General features: G+C 41.1%; 1 long non-coding RNA gene across 1 annotated transcript; it reads left to right on the top strand.

Moving 5' to 3' along the window:
• Nucleotides 1–215: 215 nt before the first annotated feature.
• LOC139590257 (uncharacterized) lies at nucleotides 216–6,847 on the top strand. The gene is made up of 3 exons (XR_011679291.1): nucleotides 216–334; nucleotides 1,144–2,023; nucleotides 4,916–6,847. It is a non-coding gene; the product is annotated as an uncharacterized lncRNA (long non-coding RNA).
• The last annotated feature ends 5,913 nt before the right edge of the window (nucleotides 6,848–12,760 follow it).

The following is a 12,760-nucleotide window of genomic DNA, read 5'->3' as shown; positions in this document are numbered from 1 at the left end:
TGGCTGTCAGGTACTTTCAAGGACTTTTCTTTGAGCATGTGCAATTTTCCCTTCCCTTTTCTTACAAAGAAATTGATGGTGTTTCTGCACTACTAGCTCTATCTACCCTTCAGCAATTTTGCCCTCTTGCCTAGCTCTTTATTTTGTAGATGACTAGTATTGTCTCTCCTCATCTTTCTCATCCTCATCTTGCTTCCAGCTCTCATAAACACTGTCATTGCCTTGGTTCTGTGGCCCACATAGCCTTTGACCAGACTAACAGTGTTATGGAACCACGATACCCTTGCTGGGGAAGCAAAGGAACTCTAATAACAAGATCCTTTTATGAGAGAAGGTAATCTTTCTGGGAAAGAACAAATAAACTTATTATTAAATAAGTTTAATAATAAGCTAAGCTCTTTGTTTTGAAATTTCTTCTGTTTATTTCCAGCTAAACCCCACATTTTTCCCATGTTGTTAATGTTTTCAGGTGCCTTTCTTATTTTTTATGGTTGCTATGACCTTAACATTCATCAGAGCTGAGCAGCTAAAATTGATTCGGTTTAGACATAGCAATAGAATGAGTCATGTCAGTAAACTTGTTCAACCATTTACTGAAGTCTGGAGCCTCATGTGTGTTTGCAGTACACACGTGCTTGAGAGGAGCCTTGCTTAATGGCTGCCCTAAGAAAGACATCCTTTTTTTTTGGTCCCCTTCCACTTGTGACTTTCTCTTGCTGCTGCTGAGCACTTGTGGCTTTGCTCTGACTTGTGACGTTTTGGCATCTACAACCACTTGGTGAAAGAGCCCAGGGGTAGAGCTTAGTTTGGGAAGGAGGAAATAAGAGCAACATCCCCAAGTCACCCTTTGTGCCCTTGAAGCAGGAGCTGGGTTGGAGAAAAATATGGGTAGCATTCTGGCGGGTAGCTCAGACAAATTAATATATTGGCATTTTCTCTAAAGAAATACAAGTCATATGTGCTGTGTGGGTTCCCCATGAGAAGACACATTTATTTGTTATGATGTCAGACTGAAAGATACCAAATTTGTGTTGTGTCATGCATTAATCCAGCGTGTGAGCCCTGGTTTGTTTAGAAAATTAAGAAAAAGGTATGCTTAGAAATCATATTTATTTAGCTAAAATCCTATTAACTTTTTTCCAGATGAAATCAACTATAGTTCTTTGCCTTCAAACAAACAGAAGACAACCTGGATCATATGAATATTATATGGCTGAAACTTTCAAAGGCTATTTATGTCTCTGCTATGGTTGCTACAAATGACTCTTGCTCAGATACACTGTCAAAATACTCAAGAACATAGAGAGTATTTTTGAGTACTGCAGAGGCACAGATGGGGTAGATATAGTTGTTCTGGAAAGTATGTATCTGAATTTCATTAGTCTTGTTCATTCAACCATACTTTTCTAGGAAAAATACACACTGCCCTGAGTGCCCAGTTTTTCTGAGCTCAGTTATCCTGACTACATGTACAAAGAACTGCAAACAGACTGCAAGTCAGCTCTAGCAATATCTTTCATTTGGTGGTCAGCAAATTATAGGAAATGCTCTTCCACTAATCTTGTCAATACATTTCCACAAACTTTCTCCCAGTAACCACATTATTTCTGCTACCCAAATCACTGTAGTTCCTTGAGCTGCATTTCCAAGTGGCTGACTGGTGGCTGTTGAAGAATGTCTTGAATGTAGATGGGTGGGTGTCAACAATGTGACTGATTCTCCATGGCAGAAAGTCTGTGTGCAGTGCTTGAACTTAACGATGTGCACAAACAGGCCACAGCAAACACCAGGATGTTGGTTTTTTCTGGTGAGACTGCTATAATAAGAGCACATGGAAAAGGTGGCCTGCATCTTTCTGTTGAATGATAAAAACAGTTATTGTTGCTGCTTTTGAATTAAGGTGTACCTGTAAAATTGTATTCACTGGTGCTTCCAGGGAGCAGGAAAGTTTTAAGTGGTTTGAAGAGATGCAATTTCATGCTGATATCATGAAAAACGAGGAGCCTTATGAATCTTACACATGGTAAGTAACCTTGTACATGAGAAGCCTTATGAACCTTACACATGGTAAGTAACTTACACAAGTAAGTAACCTTGAATTCCTGTAGTCCTTTTAGCAGAACTGGAATACAACAATGTATATAATCTGAAGCAAATTATTTTCTTGTAATGTGTCTGTCACAAAGACAGCATAGCTGAGCTTCTGAACACAAATAGTAAATAGCCAGACTGCAGGGGATTTCTGCTGATTTGTTTAGGCTATCAGCTCAGGATCTCAATCTTGAAGGAGTGCAATCTAATGCAAAGTGAAACAGCTGAGTTTTGCACACTATAACCCAAGTATCTGTGGGGACTCACTGAAGTAAAGCTGACGGTAGTAAAAAACTTTTAAAAGCAGCCTTGAGCTAGTCTAGCTACTTTTCAGTGTGTGGTACATGTAAAAAAAAAACATCTTTGTACGACTTCAGTAGTATTCTTTGGCACACTGACATATTTGTAAATTATGAGTTTTGCATTTAGTATTTATGTGGAATCTGTTTGTATGTTAGTGTTTATGATGGGATAGCTTCAAAAGGTTTGGAATTCCAGATTGAGCTAAGCGTTTAAAAGGTCAGAGGCTTGTCCAAGGCTTATCCAACCTCTCAAGTATGAAAACTCAGAGTGGAAACAGTTTGATGGGAATAACATATTGCCCTCAAATGGAGCCTGTCTTCCAACCTCTTTTGTTCCTTTTTTTTTCTCACCTCCATTTCCTTGTTTCTGTGGCATTCCTGAAGTAGGATCATCTCTTAGACTAGGCCTTAATGCCCTCTTAAGTCATACATTTCCTAAGGACTGATTGCTTCTACAAATCCCACAGATGCTGAATCAGGTCTGCTTTACTTGAGTTTTTACCCTGCTACCTGGGACTGTTTTATATCTGCTGCATTATGTGATTTTTGTGCTGTTTTATTATTTTTTACATAAACTTTTGATTGAAGGAATACGTCTTATTCCTGGAGTGGAAAGCCAATAAGCCTGGTGGCTCCTGCATCCAGCAGAGCGTTTTTGTAGTTCTGTAGAGGCTGCAAAGGAAATTGTGTCTCTTGTCCAAGAAAGTTTGCCCTTACTGTAGGCAACTCAATCATCCCTCTGGGAAAGCACTCTTCACTCTCCAGCATTATTTTGATGTGGATGTGAGCAAGAGCAAAAGAACAAAATTAAATTAAAATTTTTAAATATTTTTTTCTATGCTATGTAGTTTAAATATTTTTTCTAGGCTATGTCGTTAGGTTTTTCTGCTATTTTCTGCTTATAGTTAAGGTGGAAGTAATGACAAGAGAAATTCCTTCGTGACAATTTGGTGCTTTCATCTGAAGCCAACTCTTACAGAGGAGAAGACAACTCTTTAAAGTCTCAGTTAAGTTCAATGCAGGAGTTATAGAAGCTTTGGATTATTTTGGAATCCAGATAATCCAGATCTGAAAACACTCAGTCTTTGCTGAATTTGAATTTTTTCTTTGGAATCCAAGTTAATGGCAATTCTTTCTCCTGATTAAAAAAAAAGGGCTAATATGAAGTATCTCCGAATGACAAAGCATTTAAAACCTGATTTGGGCATTTTATCATGTGAAATTGTGTCCCAGAAGATAGTGGTGCCATGTGGGATGGGAATGCTCTGTCTGTTCTTCTGTCTGATAGGGCCAAAGCAACCTCTTACCTGCTTTCCTCTTGCTTGCTCTGCTTTGCTTCTCCTTCTTCAATGGGTAAATTTTTAATGCCGATTATTTACTAGTTGATTTTATTTTGTTGTAATTGTTCTTTTTGTCACCTCAAAACCCCATGACATGCAGGGTTAGCAAAGGAGGCAGAGGGAGATTCTTTGTCTCTGGAACCATGGGCACAATGAGAAAACAGCACCCAACTGGAAACAGCTTCCACGTCTGCTTTCTTTACTGAAATGCTTTATTCTGTGAGAGCATATGAAAAAGTAGAGTGCCACAAGTTTCATGAATAAGTTCTCACAGAAAGTGTAAACAATTAGGAAAATTGCTCCTCCACTCATATTTGTTTTCTCTTTCTGTCTGAGTGGTAGCTTTAAGCCTATGTGAATTACCGTGACAGGGAGGGCCTGCCGAGCTCTCTTTCTGAATTGTACTAAAATGTCTCTGGAATCTGCTCTGTGTGAGGAAAGCACAGACACTACCTTTCCTCCAGCTCTCACAAATTAGTTTGGTAAATAAAATGTATGATCACAAAAGGGGGGGGAAAATAGGAAAAAGGATGCAGCCATCAGTCAGACTAATTTAAAGAATGGACACACACCAAAGAGTCCATGGTCATCCACAAATTATATAATGTTTTTAAAAGTTTGCTTCACTAAATATTTGTGACAGAACATAATATTGTGGTATGCTGCCCAAAGTATGCATATGTTGAAAAAATGTACCAAGTAATAGGAAATTTCTGGCCATTTATCTCATAAATCTGTTTTCTGTTTTAGACTCAGTGGGTCAGAAACTCACTGCTGTAAACTACACATATCCATTGACTTCTGATTTATAATAACTGAAAGGAGGGTCTAGGAAGAGTCTAAGCAGGGTTTGAAAGCCTTAATTCTGTTTACAGTGGTTTTCATCTTTCCATACAGGGCAAATAAAAAACTGTATCTGAAAAAGGGAATGACCTGTGCTAGTGGGCATGAGGTTGTCCTAAGCCAATTTACCCCCTTACACATGTATGCCCTGGAAAGGCTATTTTTAAAGGGTTTGGGGTTTTTTTTGTTGGAACGTTTTTTTCTGAGGCAGAGGTGAGAAATTGTTTTGTAGATTATAGTGTTGTTTCCAGATACAACAGTCCCTGCTTTAGCCTTAGGTGGGGGAGTTTTCCATTTCCCTTTCAGCTTATATTAAATTACTTTGCTTTCTTGTCATAGGCATAATCCTTTGATGAGGGAACCTTGATGGCATTTCAGAAGAGGAAGAAAGGCCGCCTCTGCAGAGCAACCAGAAACTGGCTATTGCTAATTGATTCTGCACGGAGAGCCCACAGTGGTGACAGCCATCACTCTGAAACTGTGGGACAAAGAGTTTTTCACCTTCTTTGAAGTGCTGTGTGCAGGAGCTCTTGGAAATGTAAAAGGTTTCTCTTTGCCTGCTGTGGTCCTCTGTGCCACAGGTCGTGTCAGGGTGATTTGTTCTGTGTGGGCTGGGAAGGATAAGGACAGAGGGATGACCTGGGGGGGACAACCTTCGAGTGTAGCACTAAAATCACTCCTGAGGTGGAGGGGAGCTCGTGAGGCCTCTCTGTCCTAAGATTTTTCTCAGTTTTAGAGCAGTCCATGCAACGGCCTTGAGATGCCCGAATGGCTTTGATTTCACTTAGAAATCTGTCCAGTGGAACAATTAGCTGCAAGTGCAAAGTCATCATTTGCCTTGCCTGCTGCTGATAGGTGAGATTCCCAATGGGAGTGGAGCTATGCTCTTGCTAATTCAGCCTGTGTCCCAGGCATGAGCAGTGAAGGGGTGGTGGGAGAAGAGCAATTTCTGGCACAGTGAACAGCACAGGTATGGAGGAGGTGAGCACACCAGCATGGCTCCTGGGGAAGGTGCTCCCCAGAGCCAGCAGCCTCCAAGCAGCCAGTGCACTGCAGAGGTTGCCCCAGGTATCAGTAGATGTAACCCAGGCTCCATCCTGCTCTCCCAAACCAACTCCAACTCTCTCTGCTGGCACTTGTGAGTGAGTTCTCAGTTGTCCTCTTCTTCAGCTGTGACAGGAAAGGTTTCCCCAGCCTGGTACAAAGTATGCAGGGTCCTTTTCATCTGCTCCTGTGCTCTTTGTGTTGTAAAGTGGAAGGAAGAAAATTTCAATTTTTTTTACAAGGCAATGAAATCATCCTTCTCTGGGAAAAATATTGCCAGCCTACCTGCTGTCTGCTGCAGTATAGTGCAGTACAGCAGCAGTTTATGGGCAGGATGGGCGCTGTCCATGGCAGCAAATGAAGCCCACACAAAGTTGAATTCCACCTTTCCTACTCCTCCCTGGGTGACCCAGCCATGCACCGCCAGTGCTGCCCACACAGGGGGCAGAATGCTGGGGAGGGACGAGCATCTTGCTGCTCCAGTGGGCCTGTTTGCTGGTGTAATCCAATGTGCTGTGGCAGCCCTTTGCTGGGCTAGCAAAGAAAATAAATACTTTTCAGAAATTGCTGCTGATCCAAGAGATGAAACTGAGAAGCTGATAATAGCGAGCGGTTATGAAAGGTGCACGATGGTAACGCGGTACCTTGGCAGCCTCCTCTCAAAGGAAAACAGGACATTCCTGGCACACCAGGTAACACTTTACTTTAGGGTTACTGCCACAAAAGGCTGATTATCTTCTAAAACACACACAGAACCCCCGGCCCACATTGTGAGGACCAGATAGCAAAAAATTCAGATATCCTGTACAAGTTAACAGGGGCTCCTGTAAGCATGAAGAGTGACATGTTTAATGGGGTCTGACCTTCAGCTTTGGGGCTGCATTTGTTCATTATACATTAATTATTTCATATGGTTAATCTTGAATGGACCTATAAATGCCATAGTTGTCTTCATATGACCTAGACATATATTTGGAGGGAAATGTCGTTGAATGTTGGGAGACTTTTATAAAATGGGAATGAAATTATGCTTGAAAATGGAGTTTGTGAGGAAGAAATAACTGATTGGACTTAACAGTCTTGCATGATTTCAAAATCTAGATTTGAGCCTGTATATAAAAAACATTTGTCTTGGACTCATTTCAAGTGGATTTTTTTTTTCCTATGAATGGTATGATTTAGAAGTTCTTTCCCAATCAGTAAACTTGAAATTAACCACAGCACTCACATCTCAGAGTTTCAGAGTTCAACTGAAAGGTGTTTTCAACAGCAGTATTTAAAATTATCCTGGTTTGGTGATTGCCTCTGCTGAGCTTTATTAAGAAAAGCACAGGCTGTGGTAGCTGTGTCATGGATGGAGCAGGTCAACACCCAAGGCTTTCAATGAATTTTTATGTTTTGTGGTTTGATCTTCTGAAAATAAGTGTGACAAGTGGGTTAGTAAATAAACTTAGCAGGACTGAAAATTAATTGTTATTTTTATTCCTATTAGTATTTTCATTCAACAACACCAAAAGATCCAATCATTTACGCAGCTCTAATTCTGATGATGTGAGATTTCTTTTACAGAAGTATTTGCTTTTTATTTATTTATGTTAGTAAAAAAACTAACATGCCTTGCCTGAAAGGGAAAATATTTGGATTAGAATTGAACTTCTCTGCTACTCAGTAGGCATGACAGTTGCCTCTGTGGGTAGGCTCTGCAGCCAGATGGCATTCAATGCACTCTAAAGCTAGAGTTTTCCAGAGAGCCCCTCTGAAAAAGGGGAAGCTGTTGTACAACTTATCAGCTGAAGTTCCACAAGTATTAAGGAATTGTATTTTCACTGTGTGTTAGACTTCACTTGGCTATTGAAACTTGACTATTGAAACTTGACTATAGTTTACTTGACTATTTTAGTTTCTGAAATATTTAGGATTTTTTCTAAAACAGCAGTTTTGGAAAGGTAGCATTTTTTTCTTACAAGCTGCAGGGAAATCTTCCAACATTCTGTTTGAATTATTTGCAGTTAAGTAGGATAAGACAACATGATGTTTTTAATAAACCCATAAAATATGTTACTAGTAAAGATGGATATCTCAGGAGTAAAATGTAAAAGTTGGCAAGTGTAAAGATCTGTCTCACCTAATCAAGTGTAATTTTAGACAATACATTTCGCTTCCTTAATTTTTCCACTATGGAAAGCAATTACTTTCTAATGTAAATGAAGATGCATTTTATATTGCTACCTCCATCTAGTCAAGTGTGTTTGACTTAGATTTCTGAAAAGAGCCCTACTTCAAAAATTCAGTAGTAATTTTTGAGAGCGGCCTAAAGCTCCACAGTCTTTTCAGAGCACTTGCAACCAGTAAACTAGGTTTGCCTTTTGAGATTCATCTATTATAGCAGTTATACATGATGATATCATTACACCCGGTTTCTCCATGGTGTCAGGAAAAGAAGACTCTCTGAAAAAGGGAGCCTTTGCCTTTTGGAGCTTGCAGACTCCCAGGAATTGGTTACCTTTCCATAGTGGATGGGTGAGTGAACAGCACCATGCTCCAGGAAGGTAGCATTCAACCTCCAGTCTTGTGCTAAGCTTCCTGGTCCAGCCTGTCCCATGCAAACACAGCAAATGAGATCCCACCAAATCCTCTGATGTGTTTGGATGTGTGCTTCAGGCAGGCTGGGGAGCAATGAGAGCCCACCACCTCACCTGGCAAGGTGGGAGCTGTCATGGAGCAGAGGGCTGGCATGGCCAATACCTTGGAGATCTGCCTTTTTCTCCTCAGCTCCATTCATTCCCACTCATTCTACATCTTTGTGCTTTTTTTTTTTTTTTTTTGTAATCTCCTGGGAAAATAGGCAGAGAGAAGAAGGCTTGAAAAAACACCCCCTTAAAAACTCTCTGTATTTCATGCTGGTTTTATTGCAGTTGGGGGCTTTGACATAAGGGACACGTCATTCTCTGTCTTTTTCTGCAGGAGATATGAACAAACCATTGACAAAACTTTTTAAAATATTATTATTGGCCTAATTTTATGAAGGATTATATTGCTGTGGCATGCTTCCTTGTGCTCCCTCTGGAAAATTAGAAAGAAATCAGTATTTTTGAGTGTTTTAGCTAGAAATAGTGAATAAGATACCACCTGTGACATGAAAATTGTCCTTCTTGGGACTCAAGACACCTTTGCCTTTACTTGAATCTATAAAGCATGGCAAAGCCTGGAAAACCACTGACATAGTTCCTGGTTTGGGAAACAGGGGTGGCTGGTAATTGTTTTTTTAGAATGGGGAAACTGCTATTTTCACCCCTAGCAGCTGAGTCCCTTAGTATATCCACCTGCAGCAGCCCACAAAGGGATTACAGAGGGGGAGATACTGAAGCTGGGGCTCTGGCCTTCATTCCTTTGACTGAAACATACTCTGTTGCCTCCTGAAGTCCAGCCTGTGCCTGGCTCCATCTTCTTCCACTTCTGACTCACTGATTTAATTCACACAGGCTTTTGGCTCCCCAACAAATGCCTGCTGATATTAATAAAAATCACCCACTTGATTCAAAGGGACTTTGTGTCAGTCTCCTGAGATACATGGACTAAAATGATTCCTGATGCCTTTAGGAGAAAGTGTGTTGGAAGGAAAGATTTTCCCATCCCACTTGCCTAGCCTTGGCAGCTTGATTTTCTGTGGTGCTCAAAAAAAGAGCCTTTGGACATATTTTTTTGTCTCCATTAGAAGCATTTTTGCCATCTTGGAGACATCACCTTTTCTATATCCTAGTGGCATGCACAGAGAACTTCTGTCAAGTCATGTGTTATAATTTGTGTTTGATTATGAACAGCAGTTTGAAAATGGAACCCAATCTTATAGTGCAGAAGTTTTCACTAAGCAATTATCAAACCCCAAAGTTGTAGATAATTTCACAGTACGTAAGCTTTCCTGAACATTCATTGTCAAGATGATACCATAGTAATATTTAAATGATACTGGCTGGACTGTAACATATGTTTCCTCTCCTAAGATATTAATCACCGATACACCACGGGAAAAAAATCTGGCGTATTTTTGTGCTGTATCAACTAATTTAAACTGACTTTCTTAACACTGTTTGTTATTAAGGATTTCCAAATGGTCAGTACCTGCTCTCTCATTCTTTGCACATATTTTTGAAACCATTTGAAAAAAACCCTGGAGGTGTGTGCCCAAAGCCTCATTTGTGCATGTAATTGATGGTGAAATAACCCAGAATGGCAAGTTTCACTCTAGATTTTTTGGTAAAGCAAGAAAAGTACAAAGACCAGGCTAATTTGTAGATCTGAGCGCTTAAACCTCCTTAATGCTGTACAAGTCTTACTTTACCCAAATCTCAACTGACATGCTTTTGATTTCTACCTGTAGGCTACCAACAGTTTCTTAGGGTAAAAAGTAGCAAGTCAGTTCTGTTCTAGTCACTTCCACAAAGCCAGAGGCATTTGTACCTGTGAATGGAGGGGAAAGACTGAACTAGAGTTAAGAATCTGGGAATGGAGTCAACTGCACTGACAATGAATTTAAAGTTCTGTAGTGAGCTTCAGTAATTACACTGGCTCGTTGCTCCCTTGTAAAATCTCAAATAGCAGAACTCCCCAGCTCTGTCACTCTCACTCCCACATCTCTTCTGCACAGAGCAATAATCCTTTTGCAGAACTGATTTTAGGAGGATGACCTTTCTCCTCCTCTTCCTGCTATCTGACACAGGCACTTGGGGTCTTTTTCTGCAATAAATTATGGGAAATTGCTCCTGTCAGACCCCAGCTGACATCTCTGGGGAGTGGCTTTCTATCCTGCCCCATCTCTCCCTGAGATTTGTTTTATTTGGGCATCCCCAACAGACACTCAGTGGTGTCTAAGAGGATTTACCTCTGTTACCTCTGAGCTGTGACTGCTAGGTGATGGGTTCAGTGGGACTTTGTATGGCACTGCTGGAGCTCCCTCCAGGAGCCCCTCAGAGCAGCCACCCATGTTTTCTGGCCCTGTGTTGGGTCTGCCCCTTTCTGGGGACAATCTCCAGGTGGGAACAGGAGGGAAGTGGAAGTACACTGGGACCACATCCTCTCCTTTGGCTCGGAATGGTGTTTTGTAATCTCAGATCTCCAGCTGCTCCTCAGCTCCCTTCCAGATGCCCCTTGTGGCCTATAGGGAGGGATGATCTGGTGACAGCAGCCACAATGAACCAGCACACACCCTGAGCCCCAGCCCAGCCTCACACTGCCTCTGCCCAGTGGGCTGGTATTGCTTCCACTGATCTCAGCTACTGAGAGTCCTCATTTTCTTTTAGCAGCCACCAAAAAAAATGCTGAAAGCATTCACAAATTGCCCATCTCTTGCCCATTATCATGCCTGTGTTTTTGCAAAGCACAAAGCCAAACCAAGGCTGTTGAAACTTCTCATTAGATCCGTCTGTGCCACACTGCAAGGCAGCTGCAGTGCTCGTGGTGAAGTGATTAAGTGGCTTTTGGAGCTTGGTAATGGAATGCAGAGACTTGGACCTCCAGGTTATTTGTTCAAGTAGTCTTGGTCAGTGGTAACCAGAAGTTAGTGATTAACAGACGTTATTGTCCACTTAAAAAAAATAGGCAGTCACAGCTCCATTCCCAATTATTCAGCTGTCTCATCTAAGAAGCTCACTTATTCAAGCAAGTGGTACTTTTGTGCCTCTGTCAGTAGAGTCTTAAGATACCTAGGGCTGTGTGTTATTTATTTGTTTGTTTACTATTTTGGTTGTGCCATGGAGCACAACCATATGTTCATACATATTTCTGAGGAGTATTCCCCAGAAATATGTATGAACTCTAAAAGGCTACACAGAATAGAGCTGAGTTTTGTTTTTAAATGAATGCAACAAATCACATCCAAAATGTCTATTGTTTGGTTTTAGGGCCCATTTATTATTACAGTTTTCACCAAGGCGCGTCCTCAAGCAGTCTGTGGCAAGCAAAGCTGCTGAAGTGGGGAATGGGCTGTTGATCTGCCTTTCCAGGTTTGGCCCACAGAAACCTTTCAGGAGGTAAAGAAGAGATGAGTCCTAAATTGGGAAAAGGGATTTTGTGGGACTGGTAGTAAAGTGCTTCCAGTGCTTGGACGTCCCGCACCACAGTGGGAGGAGAGGATACAGAAGCAGGGGTGGGTTTGGCCTCAGCACAGGGACCACACCAGGGTCTTGGGCTGATGCGGGCTTAGGGCTGGGAGTCAGGGTAAGAGGCTTGCTGCAGAAACAAGTGGTGGGTTTGTGATTTGGAGAGACCTTAAGGTCAGTCCTTGCTCCAAATGGGCCCCATGTCTTTCAGTACCTAAGTATTTTTGAAAAATCTGAGCACTATTAATTTCCTCACTGAGTTTGCTATGCAAAGGATTGGTAGATGCTTGAGAGTTATCAAAAGGCACCAGTGCTAAGGGGTCCATTTCTAGGCTGACTTCACTCAAATGCAAGTCTTTCAGCCACAGATAAAGTCCCTGTGGACTGATCTAGGCTGATAGAGCAATGCTTTACTCTTTATGCAGATAAACAGAGACTGGCAGGTTTAAAGCTGTCAGTGCAACTCTTTTAATCAATACAAAATTTATTCAAAAGCTTTAGAATGAGGAAAATAATAAAATAAGCGTTAACATTTTTATTCTAGGTGGTTAAGATGCCATCCTCTTTCAATCAGCTATGTCTGGGATATTGTGTTTGGTTGTAGGACCCACTCCACCTGAAATATATTGAAATGCTAGCCAGAGCTCAGAAAACAGTATTGCAATTAATCACAAGGAGAAGAGATAAGACAACTATAGACAGAGAAGGGAAAATAATAAAAAAGGACGAACTTTATGGACAGAGGAGAAGGATTTAATCTGTGAGAAGTGGAATTAAAAAGCAAACATTTTTGGCTGAGCAGCAGAATATCACAGAAAGAACTTCAGGAGCAAAAGTGTTGTAAGGAATAAAGTTGGACTCAAAAAAAACCTGCAGATTTTTTGTGGCCCTTTCTCCTGTTTATTCATTGATTTGCATCAAACATCCAACACAGTAATAACAGTATCTTCTTATCTTGAAAGTCATAGATGAAATAGGGATGGATTTTCAAACTGCAAGACATTGAAGCCTGTCAAACAGACTAGTGGAATGTGCCTTTGTACAA

This window comes from Agelaius tricolor, unplaced genomic scaffold, assembly GCF_023055355.1.
Source record: "Agelaius tricolor isolate 1412-34295 unplaced genomic scaffold, bAgeTri1.0.p SCAF_1, whole genome shotgun sequence".
Taxonomy (NCBI): domain Eukaryota; kingdom Metazoa; phylum Chordata; class Aves; order Passeriformes; family Icteridae; genus Agelaius; species Agelaius tricolor.
Note: the sequence above shows the minus strand (reverse complement) of the source record. Positions and strands in the feature narration are given on the sequence as shown.